This window comes from Mesocricetus auratus, unplaced genomic scaffold (assembly GCF_017639785.1).
Source record: "Mesocricetus auratus isolate SY011 unplaced genomic scaffold, BCM_Maur_2.0 Super-Scaffold_4256, whole genome shotgun sequence".
Classification (NCBI taxonomy): Eukaryota; Metazoa; Chordata; class Mammalia; order Rodentia; family Cricetidae; genus Mesocricetus; species Mesocricetus auratus.
The window spans coordinates 85,396,129-85,420,612 of NW_024429182.1; the positions used below are offsets into that span (position 1 = coordinate 85,396,129).

Here is a 24,484-nt window from a genome sequence, read left to right on the forward strand (position 1 = left end):
GTTAACCGTTTAAACTGTGCCTCTCCCGTGACGTCATCTGGGGTGATGTGCAAACCACCAATCCCGGCTCTACACATCTCACTCGGAGCTCCTAGGCTTATATAAGGGGCTGGGTTTCTTAGCTTGGGGTCTCCCTCTAAGAAGCTGATCATCTATCTCTCAAGATGCATTAAAGCTTTACTGCAGAAGGATCCGAGTGTTCTGCGTCGTTCTTGCTGGCGAGACGGTAGCGCGGGACAGAGAATGCAATCCAAGAAGCCACAGACACTGTAAGTTGATCCTTCATATTCAGCATCCAGAAACAGAACCAGCAGTGTGAGTAGCAGAAGAATGTGATTTGGGGGGGTGGGGGATCAGCCCCAGTATTCCACTTAGTTACAAGAAGAGCAACCACACCCTTGACAAAGTGGATCTCTCAATCCATCCTCCCCGACAACCTCAGTAACACCAGACACTCCCACAGCACCATCATTGCCTTTGTTTAAAAGCCACTGACAAGACTCCCATTCAAGGCATCTTCCTTTGAGAGGATTCCTGACAGTTTTACTACTGTGGCTTCTTTATGGGGCCAGGGAAGAGGGAGGGACAGGAGAAAATCAATAGCAGGCAGTGGGCAGAGCCCGAGAATGCTGAACTCTGGTCTGTGACCTCCTTCCCCACCCCTCCCTGCCCAGGCAAAGCTCACAGGACTTAGATTTAAAAGGGTACACTCCGAGACCTGAAGGGCATCAAGATTGGAGTTGACCAGGTCCAGGGGGACTTCAAGAAAGGTCATGACCATGGATTTATTTGCTCAGGGCCTCCAGGCTGCTGGGAAGGGAGTGGGATCAGGGTTGGGCGATGGAGACTGAGGGAGTGCTGTGCCTGTTTCCTCCAGACATGGTCTTCAGAAAGGAGGAGGGCTGCTAAGGAAAGCCTGCATCCCTCAGGCTGGAGGGATGGACTATCTAGGTCACTAAGAGGAGATGGGGAGAATGTGAATCCTAGTAATGAAGTCAGCTGTTCTGCCGTGGACAGAGAGTAAGCAGATGGCTGCTACCAGGGAATCTGGACAGCCATAGTGAGAAAGGGTCCCCTCTGTAGACACAATACCTGGGTGCTGCAGTAAGGAATGAATCCCTGCCTCAGAGATGGCATTGCAGCTAGCCCCAGGGGAGAGAAATCAGAGTGACAGTGAGGGAAGAGTAAATAGTAGCACACAGCCTCTAAGTGGAACACTCATAGGAAGGAATCTCCCTCAACACTCAAGCAGCACCAAGGCTGTGTGTCCAGTGAGTAAATGACCTCAATGGAACTGCGTCTTTGTAGCCATTACTTACCCAGTGAAAATCCCCTGCCCAAGGGATATCCATGCCTATCTGACACTGGAAATGGAGCCACCTCCCTGTGCATGTGGGTTTTCTCATACAAAATAAATTAGGCTGAAATTAGCCCCACTTCTACTTCAATTTGCCCTTCTTCGCTATTAGTGAGGTTAAGTGCCAGTTTTCCAAATTTGTACCCTTTTCCTCTCATATCCCTGTTGGGGCAGACCTATAACTACATCATTAAACTGAACAGTGCCCTTGAGATACTAATAATAACAAAGAAAAAAGAAAGGAAAAACTAGAGTTAGAGATGGTACAAAATACAGTCTGGGGTCCAGCCCCTCTCTGTCTGAAGAACAAGAGTCTGGGGCTGAAGAGACAGCTCTTAAGTTAAGAGCACTTGCTGCTCTTACAGAGAACTCCAACAGGGTTCCCAGCACCCATGTGCTGGCTTACAGCTGTTCATAACTCTGATTCCAGGGGGATCTAGTGCTGTCTTTTGGCCCTATTAGGCACTGCATGCACATGGCACACAAACATGCAGGCAAAAACCATACATATAACATAAAATAAATGAATATAAAAATAGAGTCTACATGGCTTAATCTTAACTGTGAAACAGAGAGATACTAGCAGTTCCTGATTCAAAGGACTGAGTCCTATTAAAAGATTTAAGTGAACTAATATATGAAAACCATCCAGTTTAGTGCTTAGTAATAGTTATTTTAAACACAGGCTAATACAATTATGCTTTCCAGTGCAGCCGTAACATCCTTAGAGTTACTTTCATTTGTAGAGTCCAAGCACTAGCCTAGGCAGTGTCTGTAGGTACTCGTCATATGAGTAAAATATGGAAGGAGTCAATGGAGTAGACTTTCTGAAATTGGTGCCGTGTGCAAGTGAATCCTAGACAGCAGCAAACACTCACGGATCATGTTTTCTTATATAAGTCAGGTTGCCAGTAACTGGCTAGGAGAATGCATGTGAAGATTAAACAACATAAGTCTTCAGCACAGTGCCTCCAGGCAGAAACTGATGTGGTAGCGTCTGTGACAATTAATATTCAGTTACTGTTATTATGACAGGCCATGTGCTAAGCACTTCATACACACACACACACACACACACATGTGAGTGCACACACACCCTTTAAGTCCTTACATACCCTTATGAGTAGGTGACATACCCAACACAAGACAATAGAATTTAGATAAGACAGCATGGCTCATGCTGCACCCCTATACGAGAGAATTAAGGTTGAGATTCAGTATCCTCCAATTTTCATAGGCTGCTTATTTATCTGCCCCATTTTAGAAATTATTATAGTATTATGTTCCATCTCTATTTTCCCATTTTCCTTATAGAGTTATCATTGGTCATGTCCATGTCTGTATTCCTCTCTAAGCTGAAATTCTGGAGCTAACTCTTGTCCATTTTTCCATAATACATTCTTATATTACTAATGGTTACTATAATGCAATATGTCAACTTCTGTAAAGACTATTATAAATATTCCCAGCCCCACCCATTTAATGAATGTATGTGCTCCTCCTAGCATATCATCACACCCCACTCCCTTGTTGAATGTTCATGTTTCTTCTAGCATACTTCCTTGTATCTATACTAACTCTTTGTACAGTCAAGGTCCAAGGCTCTCTATCCAACATGCTCTGTTTCCATCTTGAACCCATAACCATTGTCATCAGCAACAGCTGGGCCAGCAGCAGCTTGCCTGTTTGCTCAGTGTCACCATACCATTGTCCTCCAGAACTTCCACCTCCAGCCTTATCCTCTGCCCACCTGCTCAGTGCTTCCTCTGCATTTCTAACCCTTCCTGAGCTGAGAGGAAGAAGTGGTCCTAATGCTGCAATAGAATCTCTCTCCACCCCTCTCTTATGATCACACAATACAGCCTGGACCACATGCCTAATGTCTGTGGCCAGAGCTACAAAACTGACTCTGAGGATAGTCAAGTCAAGACACCTTTCCCCTCGCTCTTGACTCTATTGCAAAGATGTTCCCCTGGGAGGACACATTCATTCCGACCATATTTCTACTGACTACTACACTGCATTTAGACACAGTGATTACATAACATTACTAATGTTGGGTGGACTCCTTCTTAGCAGCTACTCCTGGGCAGAAGCTTTGTGCAGGACCCTGGGACAGCAGTGATTCCAGCAACCCTGTCCTTGTTTCCAGAGTACTCTCATCCATCTGATCCACGTTTAAATCAGCTCAAGTTCACTGTGGTAATAATCTTCCTCTTATACATAATTATACTTTACATGTAGCTTTTCATTTTTAAAAATCCACTGGAGAGCTCTACCTTCTGTGTGGATTACCTCTCTCAGTGCTTATCAAGGTGCCTTGGGCCCAAAGGCAATTAATGTAAGCTCACTGAAGTTCCCAAGCACTTTCTTTCAGCCACCCTAGTTAGTGTCTTAATGTGATAATAGGTTTATTGATTTTTATGTGAAATTCAATTTGGGCTTCCCCAAATGACCTTGACCAGGTTGCACTTCCTCTCTGTACCCCAGTCTCCTCACCTGTTAAAGCAGGTTAATAAAGGGCTTAATGTAATAATTCAATTAAGTAGAAGTCCAGGTTAAAAGGTTGTGTATACTCATAAAGCTCTACTTAGTCACTTTTTTTTCTTTCAGCATGTATTATAGTCAGGATGCTGTGCCAGACTTTAGAACTATCAGGAGACTAACATGTGGTCCACGTCCCGCTTTAATCTGCAAACGGGTGGGCAGAAACACATGCAAGCATGTGTTAGCAATGCATTTAGATCCCTAGGAGTCCTTTGGGGAGAGAAATAATAAATATTTATTAAGTTTGACAATTCAAGTTGGCTGGATCCTTATGGGGCCACTGTAGTGTATCTGCATACTTTGGACTTGGTCTTCATGGCCTGGTTCCCTGGATATCTGACTTTCCTGAAATAAGTACCAGGAAGCCAATCCAACTCCTCTTCCCTCTGGAGCAACCGTGCCCTCAAGAACAGCTGAGAATGCTGATGACGACTTAACGTATTCTGAAACCATCCACCAAATCTGGGCCTGGATAAATATGCAAAGAGCAGTTCCATGTTGACCCTTCCCCTGAATGCTTTTCCCAGCCCTGCTGTCTCTGCTGCCCAGTAACTCGTTGCCATGGGAGACAAGTGTACTTAGTGTGATAAGTCACACTGCACCCTGGGCCTCTTCAGTCCTATGTCAGGCTGGCCTTGGTGCTATGCCAAAGGCCCAACTTTTTGAGAACAGAGTGCCTTTATGTTTAAACGCATTACACATCTGTGAGATCCTTCTTTAAATAGTACCATTGCCCTTCTCTTCCTCACAGGAACCCACTAAGGTGTGGATTTTGCCAACTGAAACCTCCAAGGATGTCTAGATTGATTCCCTTCCTGTCACCCCTGTCTCTTGAGTGTCAGGCCCAGATGGTCCCTTTCCTAATGAGGTAAGAGACATTTGTAATGTACAAATCACCCCTACACAAGGCCCCTTAGCAGCACTGGAGGTGGAAGGAGAGATGAACAGACTGGATCTTAACTCTTGTGTTGTCAATGTCATTGGCTGGAATTCGGGTTAAAGGAGGCGAATAGACTTAGCATTTCTGCAGCTTAGTCTGAATTCCTTCTCCCTCTCCAGCAGAGACAAATGGCAGCATTTGGCAGCCTTAAAATATATCACATGCCTTTGTGATGTTTTGTTTACAGAGTTTATTTACGATAATAATGGTTAATGTTTACTGAACACTAAACATGCCATCCATTTATTTCATTTAATCAGTCTAGAAGTCCTATGAAGAGGAACTTGGATTAGCCCCCCTTTAGCAGATTAGGCAGCTGAGGTGTGGGAAGCATGATTCATTTGCCCAGGGTCACATGGTTAAGCGGAGGAGGCAGCATTAAAACCCAGAATGCCTGACTGCAGATGACACACTCAACACCAGTGTGTCACCCTGTTGATAGAGAAGCAAGCTGTGTGTGATAGAGCGTGGGGGTTCCCTGCCAGTTGCCAGCTACCTGAATAACCTTGGACAAGTTACCTAAGTTCTCTGTAAGGTGAGCACAGGGTGACAGTTCCAGTTAAACGGCATATAGAAAATACTTAGTGTGTTGATCACTGAGTAGAGGTCCCACACATGTTGTTAAGACCCTCTGGGTTAGGAATCATACCTTGGGCCTCTTGGAATCTTTGCTCTCAGTATGTTACACAGTGCAAAGTACCCATGAAGCTACAGATGGTACTGAATCCTACACATGCTATATATTTTCTATACATATAAGCTATAGGAAAGTTTATTTTGTAAAATAGGCATCATTAAAGATACATAGCAATAATGGTAAAAATAGAACAATTATACCATGGTGGAAGTTATGTATCTCTTTCCCCCTTGTCTTAGTTAGGGTTTCTATTGCTGTGACAAAACACCATGAACAAAAATCAAGTTGAAGAGGAAAGGGTTCATTCAACTTATGCTTCCACATTGCTGCCCATCACCAAAGGAAGTCAGGACAGAACTTAAACAGGGCAGGATCCTGGAGGCAGGAGCTGATGCAGAGGTCATGAAGAAGTACTAATTGTTGACTTGCTCATCATGGTTTGCTCAGCCTGCTTTCTTATACAACCCAGTACCACTAACCTGGGGATGGCACCACCCATCGTGGACTGGGCTCTCACCCATTGATCATGAATTGAGAAAACACTAACTGAGACCCCTTCTCTGATGACTCTAGCTTGTCAAGCTGACACAAAACCAGTTGGCACACACAGTGAAACATCCCCCTTTCTCTCTTCCTCCGAATATGTTTGTTTGGAGAAAATGGTAAGTTGAACTGCAGAGTAAAGTGTTTTCCATACAAGTGTGAGGACCTCACTTCCACCCCCAGCACCCATGTAAAGAAAGCTGGCCTTGGTGGCACGCACTTGTAATTCCAGTAGCTGGGAGAGGGAGACTGGCAAATAGATCCTTGGACTTGATAACTATTCAGCCTCATGTGCTCATTGAGCTTCCCTGGTGAGAGACCCTGTCTCCAAAACCAAGATGAATGGATCTTGAAAACAACAGTGGAGATTGACTTCTGGCATACATACATACACACATGCACACATCATATATCTGCAAGTCAGAAGCTCAACGCCCATGAATCTATCAGTCTCTTTAGATTTACTGTCCTAGTCATGTACTGATCCTGGTGGCCTTAGCCACCTTCAAAGGACATGTCCTCGCCAAGGCAAACAAATGAAATATGAACAGTCCATGTTTTCATGTCTGTTCTCTTCCAACTCAGTTGCCCCTCCAGTATTTCTATTTCACTTTGCCTCTTGTCTGGTCCACCAGGTGGAAGGTAAATTGGTCAACCCAGTGCAGAGATGCCAGATGGAAGAGAAAACCTGATCTTTCTCAAAACTAAATGCAGATACTGAAGCTGCAAATAAAAGCTACACGAGTCTAAATACCAAGTTTTAATCATTCACAAGTCACATCCTTCCTGTGGTTTTTGTCCCAGAAACAAACAGAGCCCAGGGTTGCAGTGCATTGACTGAACCCTTGGTTTCAAAGTCTTGAGCAATCATTCCTGAAAGAGAGGAGTTGGGATGCTGATTAAGTCGCCTCAGTAAGGGAGGAGTTAGATTCTTGCCAAAAGGTTTTCAAGGCTGATAGGCATTTAAAAGTGAAAGCAGAGTGGAGTCTGCTTAGGATTCATGAGCGGAGCTATGAAGGTATGTAATTATGACTGAAACGGAAATATAATTTTATCATTTGGGAATCGTGTTCTCTGCTCCACTTTCTATCAGCACAGCTATATATAGACATACTCATAAGGGAGATTCCTTGGGTAGAAGGCAAGTGAGAAAAATCGTGCTTTTCCTTCTTCCAATAACTGATAGTACTATTCAAACCCAAATAGATATTCACTTATTCAATGGTGTTGAAAAATTTACAGATATTATATGGTTTTGCTACATAATGAAGGTTTTTTCTTTTTCATTTTTTAAAAGATTTATTATATTGCTTTGTGTGTGTGTGTCTGAGTGTATGCCATATGTATGCAGGGGCATTCAAACGCCAGAAGAGGGTGTCAGATCCCCTGGAATTGGAGTTACAAGTGGTGGGCAGATATGTGCTGGGAACCAGACTGGGGTCCTCTCCAAGAGCAGTATATGCTTTTAACCACTGACCCTTTCTTTTTTTCCTTTTTCTCTTTTTAAGTTGTTTATATTTCTTTCTTTTCACTTCTGCTGTTTGCTAAGGTCTTAGTTAGGGTTTCTATTGCTGTGAAGAGACACCATGACCACAATCTTATAAGGAAAACATTTAACTGGGTGGCTTACAGTTTCAGAGGTTTAACCCATTATCATGATGGTGGGACATGGTGGCATACAGGCAGACACAGTGGTAGAGAAGGAGCCGTAGGCATCTTGTAGGCAACAGAAGTGAACTGAGACACTGGATGTGGCTTAAGCATATATGAGGCTTTAAAGACCGCCTCCACAGTGACACACTTCCTCCAACAAGTCCACCCCCACTTTAACCAAGCCAACTTCATAATAATACAACTTCCTTTGGGAGCCATTTTCTTTCAAACCACAACACTTACTGAGTCTTGCTATGTAACTCTCTATGTAGCTCATCTTGGCTTCAAACTTCTGAGGCTGCTTCCTTGGCCTTCCCAGTGTGGAACTGTGTGTATATCACCCTGCTTGGCCTAAGATGGTACTTGTGTTGTCAGCATCTTATATGAGGTGTTGCAGCCATCCTATGAAGTTGGAACACTTTTTAATTTTGTTATTATTCTCATTATAATGCTTATATTTTGCAGATGAAAGAAATAAGACATAGAAAAATGAAGGAAGTTCTCTGCAATTGCACACCTGGTATAGATGATGACACTAAGATTTAAACTCCAGAACTCTTCTCTCCATGATCCTATTCTGTCTCACCAGTAAAATGACAGATGTCAATCTTGCTCCATATGCTTTCATGTCAAGAGCTGAGCATGCCAGAACATTGAAAAGAAGCATTATTTCACATCACTTATTTAGTAAGTACCATCTTCTTAACTTTATAATACTTGTATTCTTATACCCTTTTAGGCAAGGCAGAATCCTTAGCCAGACATATGCCTCAGGGACTTTGCACATGTCTTCTCTTGCCTGGAATCCCCTGTCCTCCCATCTCCCATGCTACTTAGCTACCACCTACTCAACCTTAAAATATAATCTCCCAGTGCAGTTTCTCCTGAATGCTTCCCCTCACCCTGCTTACATGCATTCTCTTATCCTCCTACACATTTTCTTTTGTAGAAATTTGCAAGTTTGCAATTAGATGTGTAATTAGTTAGTTATTAAATGAAGACTTTCCTGCTAGGCTATGAATTCCATGAGGATTGGGTTCATGCCTATGTTTTTCAATATCAGCAGAGAGCCTGTCATTGTTAACCTAGTTATGTTGGAACAGCCATTGAGCCACTGAAGGAGCCATCAGCCAGGCCTTTGTGTCGCATGTCTTGTGGGATTGTTATATACAAGTATGTATGGATGGGGGAGGTGGGAGGAGGTAGAAATAGAGGAAACTGACTAGGGAGCTTCTTACCAAGGCCTTGACCCTGGAGCTGGCTCGGGGGTGGAGGGAGGTGAGCTAACATTTCAGATGGAGGCCCCAAGGACAGAGCACTGAGCCAGGCCAACAGAGTCTGCTGAGTCAGTTGCTATTTTACACAGTCAGAAAATAAAACAAGCAAACAGTAAAAGAGCCTAATTTGCTATTTTTTCTTTTATCCAAAAGCTCTTAACACAGAAACTGTCCTTTGGGGCCCAAAGACAAATGGAATTGCTTAGCCTGAAGATGGTTGTTTTCACAGACTGATGGAAACCATAAAACCTAAGATACAAAATGTGACCTGTGCCTTTGACCCAAACACCATTCTTTACTGGGAAGAACAGGAAAAGAGCTGTGGATTTCTGAGAATGGATGCTGAAATATCTCCTTTGTCTCTGCCTCATATTGCCCTCCTCTCAATGAGAAAGATGAGACAGCAAAGCTCCTTACTTAGTCACAAAGAGTCTCTCTAAAACCAGTCCTTCATTTTTTACATTCAAAATCAATGGAAGAAATCACATGAAGATCAATACTTTCAAATCCATAAAAATTAAAAACTACTCTATGTCAAAATTTCACACAACCCAAATTAAAAGCAAACAGTAAATGGAGAAAAATATTCTCTACAGCTATGAGGGTGAAATCCAATTTGGCTCAGTTGAACACATGTCCGTTGTACACCCTCAGGTAAGGAGAATTATTAAGTATCCTCAAGGGTGGGGATCTGCCAATCTCAGGAGACACTCTGTTCTTAGAGTTCTGCTAAGGGCAGGGGACAGACCTGCCTACTGAGAGGGGTGCACACAGTTTAGAAGTACCCCAGAAGAAAGATGAGACTTGAGACTGTGGTAGGATCTAAATCTGAACTGTCCCCTGCAAGCTCTTTACTTGAAATTATTATTCTCAGCAGTAGCACTATTTTGAAACCACGTGAAACATTAAGGACCAGCAGAAGTTGGTCACCACAGGTAGGACTTTGAGGGATGTAGCCCAACCCTTGTTCCCAAGGGTTCCTTCTGCTTACTGGTTGGTCTGTCATGATGTGAACAGTCTTCTATGCTTCAACATACAGAAATCCTTCAAAAATATGAGTCAAAATGTTTTCTCCATGTACTATTTACTTTTTCTCAACTTGACACACACTGGGGTCACCTGGGAGGAGGGACCCTCAACTGAGCAAATGTCTCCATCCAATTGACTTGTGGGCAAGTCTGTAGGGGCATTTTCTTAATTGATGATTGATGCAGAAGGACCCGGCCTACTTTGAGTGGCACCACCCCTGGGCAGGTGGTCCTGGGTTGTATAAAATGGGCATCTAAACATGAGCCTGATGAGGAAGTCAATAATGAAAATTTCTCCCATGGCCTCTGCTTCAGGTTCTGCCTCTGGGATCTTGCCTTGATTTTCTGCCCTGACTTCCCTTCATGTTGGACTGTACGTTTTAAGATAAAATAAACGCTTTCTTCCTAGAGTTTCTTTTGATCATGGTGCTTATTGCAGTAATAGGAAGCCTACTAAGATGCCCATTTACCTGTTTCTACTGAGTATTTTGCTCATAGAAGTACAAAAGCATCTCACACTGTTAGTCTGGAGTTCAGAAAAAGCTCCTGGAAGATATACTTTGTACTAGTAAAAGTTGAGTAGGAATTATCTAAAGCAACAAGAAGAGAAGAAGGGCACTTGAAACCATGATTAGAGCATTTTAGTATGGATGGGTTGATGGAGATGATTGGTTATTCAGCATTCCAAAACATGCAGTATTGGGAGTGTTGAAGATGGGAACACTCAACTAAACAGGATTAATTCATTAAAAGCTTCCACTCTGCTCTGTAGCTCATGGGCAGCCATCAAAGACTCCAAAAGGGACTTCTCCTAGAGGGGTATGAAGCACATCTTGCCAACTTATGAGGGCTGGGTAGAGGGCTTAGTGCCTGTCAACTGGTGAGTGAAAGGTACTTAGAGCTTTGAAGTGACTTTTAGTCATGATTTACTCCTTTAGTTGATTCACAGCTTCACATATACAAGTTGCTATGGCCTAGCACAAGAGAGTGTGCTGGTTGCACAGTGTCAGGGTTGTTTCCTACAGGCGTAGGTGAGTGAGTGTGCCTAGCTCCGATGCTGGTTAGTACAAGGGAAAGCATTATACTGGTGTTTGTTCAAGATTGTCTTGCTTCCACACTTGTCATCAACTGTATCATCTAACCCCGTCACAGCAGTCTTGAGTGAATGAATTAGAATTTAAAAATGCACTTGGGCAAAGGGATTATTGTTACTTTGGGATTACCCAGTATACAGAATGAACAGCTTCTCAAATAGCCATGTCAAGGTTACCCACACAGTGGGAGAAAGGTAATATTCTTAGGAGTTGGTATTGAAGGAGGACAATCTAAAAGGACAGAAAGGAATCCTTATCTCCAAGTGCAAAAGACAAATGCTGGGTCACTAGTTACTTTTCCTGTTGCTGTAACAAAATACCTTAGGCTTTACTTTGCCTTGTGGTTTAAAGGTGTAGTCCACCATGGTGAGGGACATGACAGCCAGAACATGAGGCAGTGGCTCACATTGCATCCAAGTCAAGAAGCAGAGAGAGATGGAGGCTGGTGCTCTGTGGCCCATATTCATGCTGGGTCTTTGTTGTACAATATTAGTTGAAGATGCGTTACAATCGTTTATGCTGTGGAACATTTCTTAATGATGCAAAAATGTGTTCATTTTTTTGTTGTATTTGTTTAACTCTGTGAGGTTGTGCTACTTTGCCTGTCTAAAGTACCTGATTGGTCTAATAAAGACCTGAACAGCCAATCAGTAAACAGGAGAGAGAAATAGGTGGGGCTGGCAGGCAGACAGAATAAATAGGAGAAAAAGAGGAGGTGCCAGAAAAGGAAGACAGGAGGACTCCAGAGGCCAGCCACCCAGTTACACAGCAAGTCACAGAGTAAGAAGTAAAGAAAGGTAAAAGGTCAGAAGAAAAAGATATATGGGATAATTTAATTTGAGAAAATCTGTCTAGAAATGAGCCAAGTGAAGGTTGGGCATCCATAAGAAAGAATAAGTCTCTGTGTATTTATTTGGGAGCTGGGTGGCAGGTCCCCAAAGAGCAAAAAGCAAACAAACAAACAAACAAAAACCACCACCAACAACAGGTCCTCCCACCTCAGTAAAGCCTTCCAGACATACCCAAAGGTGTATCTTCCAGTTGGTTCTAAGTCCAGAGATGTTGACAATCACAATTAATCATCACACTTGGTAAGGCATCATGGGACTCTCCAGGAAGACAGAGTATCTAAAATACAGAAGTGGTCATTATCCCTGATTCCAGGCACACAGCCCCCAAATTTGGAATTCTCCATGTTAGTAACAGCAGTCAACAGACTCCTTCCAGATCACCCCTGTGTCTCTGCTGACAAGGGGCCTCGGGTTGGGAGCCCTTAGATACTTTCTGGACAGGTGATAGTTACAGGAAAGCCCACACTACCAAACATATGATTGGAGGACATGGACTCTTAGTGTTGCCTTATACCTCCTACCTCAGGAGGCAGGTGAGAGGCTGCAGGGGAGAGGCTGCCAACAGAAGTTCAGAGCCTCCAGGTTACTCAGTGCGGAGGTGTGGAAGCTTGGCTCTCCTCCCCAGCCTTGCCCTGAGCATCACTTCCACTTGGTTGTTCTAAGGTGTATCCTTCATAGGAACATGACAACAGGCACAGAGCTCTCAAGAGTTAGGTGAGGCCTTCTAGTGAAGTAGTTTCTCAACCTGTGGGCAACTCCTTAGAGGATGGGATGACCCTTTCACAGGGGTCACATAATAGATATCTGGGATGCCAGATATTTATGATTTATAACAGTAGAAAAATTCCAGTTATGAAGTAGCAACAAAAACAATTTTATGGTTGGAGTCACCACAACATGAGGAACTGTTTTAAAGGGTCACAGCATTAGGAAAGTTGAGAACCTCTGTTCTTTTCTAAAAGAAAAAAACTTTTTATTTAATCTTTGTGGCTTTCAGATCATGCATCTTTATTCCATTCATCTCCCCATCCCTTCATACCCATTCTCTGTCCTTGCAAACTCCCCAAAATAAAAAAAATAAAGTTTAAAAGCTAAAAAAAGAAAGAAAAAAAACCCTGTGGATGCTGTGGACGCTGTAGCGTGACACAGTGAGTCATGCAGTAAACCCTTCAGTCCATACTTATCTTTGCTTGTAAGTGCTCTTCACAAAGAATCATTGGTCTGCTTTGAGGCGCTTGGTTTCTGCTACACTATCGATGGAGGACCCTCACTGGGACTCCTCTTGGAAATCCTGTTGTTGCCCTGTGCTGTGGAGATCCTGCAGCTTTGGAACTGTAGGACCAGTCCCTTCATGTGCTCCAGCAGATCATAGATGGGGTGGATGTTGGGATGGGCCAACTCATAGCCCTGATTCTGGGCCAGGGCAGTTGCAGCCTGCCAGTGAGGGGTGGGGACAAATCATATCCTCTTGGGCAGCCCTATCCTCTTGGCCTTTAGTGGTAACAGGAGCCATGGACATCAGTAGGGCCACAGACCCACACATGGGCCTTTGCAGAAGTCCAGGTCCGAACAGCACTATGGCCCTGGGTGTCAAGCACCTACCTCAGCCTGCTTCTCACTGCCTTTACCTCTTCAGATCTGTCTCTCTCTACAAGATATGAACCATTCTTTCTCTCTGTCCCATATCCCACCATATATTAGCTCACCTTAATAGTACCTGACTGCCAGGGGATGCACAGGGTCATTGTCTCCTCCTCCCGCTCAGCTGTGATGGAGAACCACTGTTCTAGTGGATTAGTGTGACATCTGATTCAGAGTTGGGGGTGGGGTAAGAAGTACATGTAGAGGCTGGAGAGATGGCTCTGAGATTAAGAGCACTTGTTGCTTTTGCACAGGGCATGGGTTCAACTCCCAGAACCCACATGTGGCTCACAGCCATCTGTAACTCCAGTTCCAGCAGAACACCTCCTCCTGATATCCACAGGCACCAGACACACACATGGCACACACGTGGCACACACATGGCACACACACAGACACACACGTGCAAGCAAAACACTCAGAAACATACAATGAAATAAATAAAAAAATTAGGAAGCCGTGGAAGCCCAGGACCGGTGTCTGGTGTCTAGAGCAGTCTTGTAGGATGGAACACTTACCTGAGGGGACGACGCAAACTCTGGGTCGTTAGTGTGGGAACTGACTTGAGACGTTGGACACCTTGTTCAGCTGGTGCTGCAGAATCGGAGTCCTTGATGTTGGAAGAGAATAATGCACAGTGGGAACCAGGGAGAACAGAGCCGCTCTTTCCATTGCTCTTTTCTCTTAGGACAGCTGAGAACTCTTTCTGATTTACCATCAAACCATTTTCTTGCCTTTTGGACATAAGCTTTAGAGCTGCCACGAGGAGCTCTGTAAATAGTGCTTAGAGCTAACAGTTTAAATGGCGAAGGGAAACATGGCCTTTGCCAGGTGACCTCCTTACTGAGGACACCGTGGAGCTGTGACATCACAGGTACATCAGTGGAGAAGCAAGGTGAGCAGCACTATCCATAATGCTTTTGCAAGGACACCAAGAACAAACTGTCCCTTCCCTCAAATATGTTCCAGGATGGTGACCTTGAGGAAAACAAATTGACATTTGGCCTGCTTTTTGTGTCAGGGGGAAAAATACACCATATGGAAACCAAAGAGAGGCCTTACTGCTTAAAAAACAAGTTATTCTAATTCCCTGCATATTTTAAGCAGGGAAAAGAACTAAATTAAAACAAGTAAGAATAACCTACAAGATCCTTAATTGATAAGGGAAGAGGCATTCATTTAGTTAGTGGCTGCCTTGATAATACCTGCTGGACAGGCTGTAATCTAAAGAAGCCTGGGGAATCAAGACAGAAAGAACCCGAGAAATAAGGCAGCAGTCCAGAAGAATTCCATAAATTAAATCATAGTTTGAAAGGATGAAGTCATGCTAACGCTCATTACCATATTTTAATTTCATGGTGATTAAGATTATAATGTAGCATGTATTGCCACTTAATTGATCTGCCAACACCAAGTATTTGCAAGTTTCTTTTTGTTCTCTGAAGTCATAAACTATTTGCTCTCTGCTGCATAATTCTAGGGGTAATTTTAAACCATAAATATTTCTCTTTATTAAAATTCTCAGGAATTAGAACCTCGATTGCTATTTATTTATATCTGCTTTGGCAAGAGGCTAGGACATTCATTTTCTTACACTTTGAATTCTACAAAATTAAAGTGCTAAAGAACATTATCTATTAATCTTCATGCTTCCTCTCATGACAGTTTTACGGTTTAATCGAAATGTTTGAGGTCTCAGGTGGAACAAGTTAAACTCTGTCCCTTGACAACTGGGTGCTTTTCTTTGATTAGAAGCCTCTCCTTATTGAAGATGTAGAACCATGCTACTGCCATATTTAGGACCTTCAACTCACTTGTGTTCCTTTGCTTCACACTTACTTCCTTAGATACTGTCCCTACACTGTCCTTAAGATGATCCCTTTTGGAGTTGTCCTTGACCCTTCAGAATCCAGATCCTCCAGTATGAATGACTTTAGCTTTCATCAGGTGACTTGGTGCCCAGTCACTCTGGCTTCGATGGGATAAATAGGACACACATGTCACTTGGAACCTCATGAGTCTCTTCAGGTAAGAATTAATTTGGCAAATTGCAAAACCTTTCAGGGACAATACTTTTCTAATGACTCCTGCCTCTTTTGACATCTCATTGCCCTGATTAATGGTCATTCAAATTGGCCACCTGGCATAGCTCACTGTCAAAATCAAAAAGGATATGGCTTCAGAAGGCACTTTCCTTTCTGTAGTGAACACCCCCTCTCTGCGTGCCTGCTTCCCTTCCCCCTTCTCCACTCCACTCGGCAGTTACAAGCACAGATAATACCGAATCCTAATGTGTTAGTGGCCCTGCTCTGCACTTACGCTTCAGACTTTAAATTAAACACATGTTGCAACTAGTGCCTCAGACTTGTTCATACTGTTAGAAGAAGGACAGTCAGGTATTTAAGTGAATGATCTTCAGAGAGTTGCTTTATGGAGCCTCTTTTTATGCACTACCTAGAGGTTGGGGGGATAGGAGGCAAAGAATCAGCTTATTTTAAAAACATTATTACAAATTATGAGCAAAGAAATCCAATTCCTATGCTAAACTTCCATGCGTTGATCATTTTTTGAATCTGGCTCTTATGTAATTTACTATTGAACACACATGAAGCTCACACACAAGAATACCACCACAGTCATTCTGCAGTGATCAAGAATAGTTGACTGCATGGAACAGAAGCACACTCAGAATGACACAACCTTTGGGAGAACTTGCTAGCAGCACACAAGAGGTGGGAAGAGAATCCAGATCAAAGGGTAAGGGGCTGCATAGTTCCTCAGTTCTTCCTCTGTGGGCCAGCTCCACTGGCAGAGCCTAAATTCCCACTCCACCTAGTCGGCTCCAATGTCTCAGATGAACTAACCCATCCTCTTTGCCTTTAAGTTCAGTCTGAGACACAAAGAGAATGAACTCTCCAGAACATAATATATGATTATTCACCCAGCCTCTGAAATCTGAGTGCCTGGGTTCAAATTCCAGCCCTACCACCCCATAACTGTGTAAATCTGGGCTGGTTAATTTTCTCTTCATGCCTAACTTCCTCATCAGCAGAACTGAAGCAAGAGATTCACTCTGGTTCAGTGCTAAGTTGAACAAGATTAAGAGGTGGAGGGTGAGAGGATGAAAGAAAGCGAACTGGCTTCCTGAGAAGTTCATTGGGAGCCCAACCATAGCTTTTACATCCCCATGTGTTCTCAGATCTTCTGACAACCAGGGGAGTCTTCACAGGGTCCCTCTACTTCCATCTCCACAACTCTTCCCAAGCTTCCTGTTGTCTCCTCTTAGCTCATGAGAGTATTGTGACATCATGTAGCCTCTTCATTAGTAGGTCCAATCATCCTCAGGACCAAATCCGTACATTCGAATTAGACACATAGAGTTCTCCTCACATCGTCCTAGATATAGCCTACACATGCATACCTTTTCTCAATGACATTGTTCCGTCATTGTCCCTAGAAGTGTGGGTTTTCATTATAGTTCGTTTTCTCATCCCAGTCTTAACAAAAGTCCATCAAGCATTCGTGGTTAAAGTGAAATATCTGTCTCAAGTTCGAGGGCAGGGTTTGAGGTTGTTGGTTGCTCCCTTCTAGTATTCAGATGTACCCCTGTTGCAGTGCTACATCCACAGGCACCCACTGTGGTACTCTCAGCCTTAGCCAAATGCAAGGCAGGACCTCAGGTCCACTTTCTCCAATTTTCATGGCAGGTGTGCACACAGTGCCTGGTGAATGGTTATGATCAACAAAACACTAATAACGCATGGGTAGTTTGCAAGGATTATGTCCCAGCCTCTATAGCTTAACTTGCTCGTGTTTAGACACACAAGAAGAAAGTATGAAAAACGGTTGCTGTGGAAACAAACTTGGAAAGTGGCTTTCTTTTCTTCTTTGTGTAAACGCATGGGTCCTATCTCGTGGCTAAGCTGTACACAATGACATTGAAAGTGTGGCTCGGCTCCCGAGGTGCTCAGTGGCAGTCAACTCAACCAACAAGGGAGCGTGCCCCTCACACAATTCTACTATATAATTTTTCTCCCTCTGATGCACAATTGAGGGGTTAAATATTGTTTCTAGTGTGTTCTACAATGAAGTTATTGCATTTCAGTGGACTTCTGTCTAGAGATTTAAAATGTTTTAAAATTACACGGCGTAACAATTTCTAAGAGAAACAACCACTTATCTATTATTTTTTCCACATTTCTTTCAAAAGCCTGCATTCTGTCCCTGCAACTGGAATCAGACCACATGGAAAGCTTCTCCTGAGAGTCAATAGAATCAATAGAAATACCTTTCTTCCCATGGGCTCCCACAAGAATGAAAAACAATAGCAAAAATCTTCACATTTTGTGACGTTTTGTGACACTTCTTGCAGAGTGAGTCTTTAACCACCTTTTTGCCTGACTGGTTCCTTCTGGAAGAACATATGGGAATTGTAATACTTCCTCACTTGACAGACATGAAATGCCAATCTTTTTGTGTATTAAAAATCCCCCCTGGCTTGTCTGACCTCTAGGCTCCTAAAACTTGGTTTTTATCATGTTGATTTTGGATATGCAAAATCATCCCAAATACTGTAGCCTCAAAAGCCATGAACAGGGAATGGAGCTGCTCTTTTTAGTTTGTGTGGGATATCACATAAGAACACTCAGAAGGCTTCGAGAGGTAGCACTCAACCTTTCTTCACATACTCGCATGCATCTCACTCCCGTAATAAATGTGACCCACATGTATCTGGTGTACTAGGATTCCAAAAATGACACAAAAGGATCTCCTATGGCTCAGAGAAATGATGCACCTGTAGTGATCTATCTATTGGACTCTGTAGGAAACCAAACAGTTTAAGTTCAATGAAGTTTGTTAAATGATAAGTTAGCATGTAGAATTCCTTGGATTCCTTGGAGTTCTGGTTCCTTTAATTTGCATGTTCCACACTGGCCGTGGGGGGGTATGAGAGAGAGAGAGAGAGAGAGAGAGAGAGAGAGAGAGAGAGAGAGAGAGAGAGAGAGAGTTCACCCATGAGTTATGAGTTTCAGGTCTATGTTTTGTACACTTGTCTCCTGAACTTTCTATAGTCACTTGGACCTCAATTTATGCAAAAAAAACCCACCTCACCTTTGATCTTTCCTAATCAGCTTTCTGCTTAGTGCCCAGGCTGGAATCTTGAACATCCGGGGTTTCCTTCTCACCTTTGCTCACCTCAGTCATGAAGCCCTGTTGCTACTATCTCCATAGGCAGCTGGGCCCCACATGTTTGTCTCCAGCTCCCCCATCTCCTTGTAAAGCCCACTGGTCTTACCATCTGGGCTGCAGTAGCAGCAGCTTCTGCCAGGCTGCCTGACTCCCGCCTTGCCCTTCAATTGAGCCTTTCCCAAAGCCAGAGTACCCTCTACAGCTTATGCCTTCTGAGACAATTAATATTGACTCTCAACTTGAGTATGTCTCTGAAGAGATTTAGATTAGGTTCACAGAAGTGGGGACACCCACCCTAAATGTGGGTACATCATTCCAGTTCTGGGGTCCCAGTCTAAATGAAGGGGGAAAGGGAGCTGAGCAGCAGCGTTCCCTGCTCCCTGACTGTGACTCAGTGTGACCATCCACCTCATTCCTACCATCATTCATTCTCAATTATAATGGACTGCACCTTCTCTCCTTGAAACTATTTTGTGGTCCTCCAATTCCCATATAGACAATTTCCAAGCTACCCCAGCTCATTTGATTCTCTCTCAAATACGTCCAGTCTCTTCCTAGATGCTTTCCCTCAAATCCCGCACTCTGGCTATGCTGAGCCCCTTACGATTTCCCAAATTCCCATTTCTCACGTCTACAGGTCTCTGTGCAGGATCTTGCAGACACAAGCCTGAGTGCTACTGAAACCTGGATAGAGACAGTCTCAGGGCTTCTCAGATGACACCTCTGTGGTGTGAACTGTTTTCAGTCACTCTCCCTTGGCATCAGGTCCAAACCCTATGGGCAGCTTCCCTTGGATGTTTGACAGGAGTGATGGTTTATTTTGACTGTCCATTTGACAGGATTTAGAATCACTGTGGAGACAAATCTCTAAATATGTGTGTTATGGAATATCTAGATGAGATTAATTGAGGGTGGAAAAGCCCACTCTGAATGTGGGCGGTCAGGGTCCTGGACTGCTAATAAGAAGAGAGCAAGCAGCGTGCCAGCATTTGTCACTGTTTCCTGACTTTAGGTGCAATGTGATGAGCTGCCTCCTATTCCTGAAGCCATGATGGATTGTACCCTCAAACTGTTAGCCAAAATAACCCTTTCCTCCTTCCTTGAACTTCGTTTGTCCTGTATTTTGTTTCAAGCACAACAGGTATCTCAAAATTAGCCATGCCCCAAATTTAGACTATATACTCATGAAATTCTTAATACTCAACACAAGTCAGGCATTTTATTTGGCTTCCTATATGTCTTCCTCATTGGAAAGGAGAGTCATTTATACATTTTTCCAGACATGAAATGTCCATTGCACACATATGAATTCACAGTGACTGTGACTCCATTCACAAGACCTACATAAAGCCAAGCCAGTCAAAATCCCAGCATGGATTAGGGAGGAGCTCACGAAGTCACACATGCTGGGAATTGATGACTGATGGAGGAAAGAGAGTCTGTTTTCTCCAGAGATGCCACCCATGAGAGGCTGCCCATGGTGCAGTAGATGATCACTCACCCATGCACACACAGGTAGCAGTAAGTGGTCTCAGAAAGTTGTGTGTGTGAGAGAGAGAGGGGGGAGAGGGAGAGAGACAGAGAGAGAGACACACAGAGAGAGAGAGAGAGAGAGAGAGAGAGAGAGAGAGAGAGAGAGAGAGAGAGAGAGAGAGAGAGAGAGAGAAGCAAGGCCAACAGCGTCATAATTAATATGAACTCCTGTGTGTTTATTTGGGACTGATGTGGCTCTAGAACCAGGCTGGCGGGAAGGCTTCTCTCAAGAAAAAGGCTTCCCTTTACACTAAAATAAAGCCTTTTCTCCCCAAGCTGCTTTAGATTTGCTGCTTATCATAGAAATAGAAACCTAACTAAGAAACTAGTATATTAAACCCAGGGCAGGCCTCACATCCAAGAGGAGTAGTTAGCCAACACAAATGGAATCCCATGGGGAGGGAGGAAGGGAGAGAGGAGAGAGAGAGAGAGAGAGAGAGAGAGAGAGAGAGAGAGAGAGACAGAGACAGAGACAGAGACAGAGACAGAGACAGAGAGAGAGAGAGAACGTGCCAGTGGAATGAAGAAGTGATGGGGGAATGGGGAAGAATTGAAGGAGGTGGAGTAGGTTTGATTAAAACATATATGCATTTATAAAATTCTCAACCAAAAGCAATCTATTCTCTGTAAGGAGCTCATTTTATTCAGAGTGCTTGCTATGGCTATTCTTGAAAAGACTGGCTTGTGGGATCCACCAAAAAGGCTTCCCTTTGTTTGCTAGTACCTTATACATTATTTCATCACTTAGAATAGAATAAAGTCCTAGAACTGGATTCTTAGATAAAGACTACAACTTTCAACATTCCTCATGAGGTTAAATCTAAGACTTTTGGGAGCATGGTACCAGGTTCTGTTCTCATGAGAATCACCTGAGAAAACAGACCTCACCACACCTGTGCCATCATTTAAAATAGTTGATGATTAGGGAAACGTTGACAAAAACTAGGATATTTACATGATTTCAGAATAAATTACCGTAAGATATTTAATTGACTACAAAGAGAAAAGTAGCCATTTACAGTAGAGAGGCACTGTGGACACCAGGCTAACAAAGAATTCAACAGTGATGGGGTAGATGACATCATATTTGTCTTAAATGGAGTATGGAGAAGAGTACAACATTGTTTCTGAGATATTCCTATCAAAATGAATACCTGGAATCCAATCAGAGATACAATAGATAGACCCAAGTTGAGAGACATTCAACAAATAAATGGTCTGTGTTCCTAAAAAATGTCGATGTCACAAGGCATTAACGTTTCCTAATTTTGGTCGTAATTGAATTTCTTTCTCCCATTACAATGCCTGAGTGTGCTGCTGGCACAGGGAGACTCACTGGATTTTGTACATTTTCCTGGTATGCCATTATTTTATGTATTAAGAACTAATGTCAAGAGCTTCCAGCTCTAGTTTTAAAAGATATATAATTACATTGTCTGCAAATAACAGTAGTTTTGTCTCTTCCTTTCCAGCAATTCCTCTTTTTTCTGCCTCATGTCTTCCATAGCAAATATAACACACAAGGCAGTGATGTGGAGTCATGGAGACAGCCGTTCCACCCTACCGATACTGACGGGAACAGTTCTGCTGTTTCGGCATGAAGGAAGACACAGGCTCTCCACCTGAGAAGCTTCATGTTGAGCAGCCTCCTGTGTCTATCACCTGCCTTGATGCTGTGACAAAACATCTGGTGACAAGCAAACTCAAGGGCAGGCTTTTCTTGGGGGAAAGAATGGCAGCAGGCACTTGGGCAGCTGGCCACGTTGCACCTGCAGACAGGAAGCAGGAAGAGATGCACAGCGATGCTTAGTTCGCTTTCCATATTTTATTTGTTCCAGGATCCTCATACTCACAAAGTTGGTGCAGGACACAGAACCTAGTGGTATTCAGAGGGTGTCACGCTCCTTTGACTAGCCTGATGAGATATGACAGCAACTGAGCTTGTATCTCTTCTAGATCTTAGTCCTTGGAAAGATGCTGCCATAAAGTGGCTTTCTGCCACAATTCACCTAATCTAGAAATTCCTGACAAGCACGCCCAGAGGCTTGCCTCCCAGGTGATGCTAGACCCTGTCAAGCTGAAAACCAAAATTAGCCATCACACTCCCATCCCTAGTTTTCCCTGAGGATTTGTTTTTTTTCAATTGTGCATGAATATCACATTTTATCTGAATGCTTTTTGTCATCCATTGCTAATTATCATGTGGGTTTTCATATTGAAAAGCTGTCAGTATATTAATAGGTTTTTTTCCTAACACTAAACTGTTCTTGCTTCCCTAGAATAAAATTGGGTTAGCTGTGATAGGTTGTTCTCTTGGTGCTTTATTTTGCTATTATTATATTTTGCCATTTGCAAGTTCTCTGGTAGATTTGTATTGCCCCAGCTTAGTTTAGCTGGAACCATGTTCCAGAATTCTCTTCATACAGTTCTAGATTAACTGGGTCACAAGAGACAACTGAGTGAGATTAATGTGCCTGTAAACTGGGAATGATGGTACATCCTTCTAATCCTAGCCTTGGAGAGGTAAAGGCAGGAAGATTGTTGCAAATTTGAGCTCAGACTTCACTCAAATTGGTATAGGACACCAGGACCCAACACCATTCATCGAGTGTCCTTGGTCAGCCTGATGCAGTATGACAACACCTGTAGCTCTTCTAGATCTTACTGGACAATGCCTTCAACTTCATCACTTCTGAGTCAGTTGTGATTCAGGAAGTGTAGCCATTTTCCCCACAGAGCCCACTTCAGGGACACTTGGTGATGACGAGTGGTGCAAGTTCCAATCTGTCTTCAGGGGTTACAGTTCTGTTGTCACCAGTTGCTACACATCTTCCTTTCACTTGCTGACTTTAGGCTCCATCTCCTACAACAGGATCAGTAACCCATGTATGACAGCTCCCACAGTTCCCAAAGGGACAATCCACATTATACATCCCTATTTTTATGTAACTCCTACTGGTCCTCCATCTCTGATCAAAGCTAGATCAGAACACTGCTCAGGAGTGAGGTTAATCTAAATATACTCCTTATTCTCTGCTGGTTTCATAACATCTGTTCTGTGATATGCTCAGCTCTACTCTTGCCCTGGGGATAATCTGCTGCAGTGGGGTTTACTTGCCCTTTAGCTTGTGTTAGGCTTGGTCAGTTATACAACGACAGAAACACGTATTTTCTTCTGCTAGCCTGGACCATGTTGCTCTAGCCACAACAGCATCCTCAGTGTCAACAGCATCCTCAGTGTCAACAGCCCTTGCTTGGAACCAGTTCTTCAACAGAAGCATTCACCTCTTTAGAAATACTTTTCTCCATGGATTAAGTATCTGTTGCAACGCAGCAAATTATCCCTCCTCCAGTTTGATGACAAGCATCTATCTTCACACATTTTCTTGAGTCTGGAAGCTGCTTAGCTTGGTGGTTCTGGCTTGGAGTCTGTCGTGAAATGCTGATCAAGGTCACTGCTGAGACTGCAGTGATCAAGGTCACTGGGGCTGATTCAAGAGCAGTCACACGGTCCCTGGCAGAGGCCTCAGGATCCTGTCCTAGGTACACTGGGGGTACTGAAGTGAATAGTAGAGGATTCCTCCCTACTCCAAGAACATAGTGCTTAAGAGAGAGAACAAGAGGGAAGTCATGGACCTTTTACATGCACTAACCATTACTGCAGAGTCAAGTCCAGGCCACCCAGGCAGAGAAGAATTCAAGAGAAGAGTACTGAAAAAGAAAAATTTGTGAACACACTTCAAAACCACCATACGTTAGAGTCTGATAGTGTTTCAGTAAGTAAAGCTTTCCCTCATAAGTGTGAGGACTTCAGCTCAGCACCCCAAAACCCATGTAGAGAGGGGCAGTGTAAGCTGGGCGCCTTTAATCTCAGCACTCGGGCGGCAGAGGCAGGCGGATCTCTGTGAGTTCCAGACCAGCCTGGTGTATAAGAGCTAGTTCCAGGACAGCCTCCAAAGCACAGAGAAACCCTGTCTCAAAAAACCAAAAAAAAAAGTGTGAGAGTGTGAGCCTCTAGCCCTGGTACTGAGAAGGCAACAGAAGGCTCCCTGGGACCTCTTGACCAGCCAGTTTAGCTGAATCAGCAAGTTCCACACTTAGTACACTTAGCCAGAATCCCTGTAAAGTAGAAAACATAAAGGACAGAAAATGTACTTCACACACATGTACCTATAAGCAACCCCCCCCATTTA

The 24,484-nt window shown here is 43.5% G+C and overlaps 1 long non-coding RNA gene across 5 annotated transcripts; it reads left to right on the forward strand.

Annotated features, from left to right (window-relative positions):
* Positions 1–118: 118 nt before the first annotated feature.
* Positions 119–22,592, forward strand: LOC106021583. 5 transcript variants are annotated; one of them, XR_005881053.1, is made up of 6 exons: positions 276–3,559; positions 4,656–4,772; positions 8,143–8,364; positions 9,108–9,608; positions 15,416–15,596; positions 21,764–22,592. It is a non-coding gene; the product is annotated as an uncharacterized LOC106021583 (long non-coding RNA). The 5 variants fall into 5 exon arrangements; XR_005881054.1 differs by lacking the exon at positions 21,764–22,592 and adding an exon at positions 17,779–17,935; XR_001196823.3 differs by lacking the exons at positions 15,416–15,596; positions 21,764–22,592 and adding an exon at positions 119–269 and having other exon boundaries at positions 3,434–3,559; positions 9,108–10,392.
* The last annotated feature ends 1,892 nt before the right edge of the window (positions 22,593–24,484 follow it).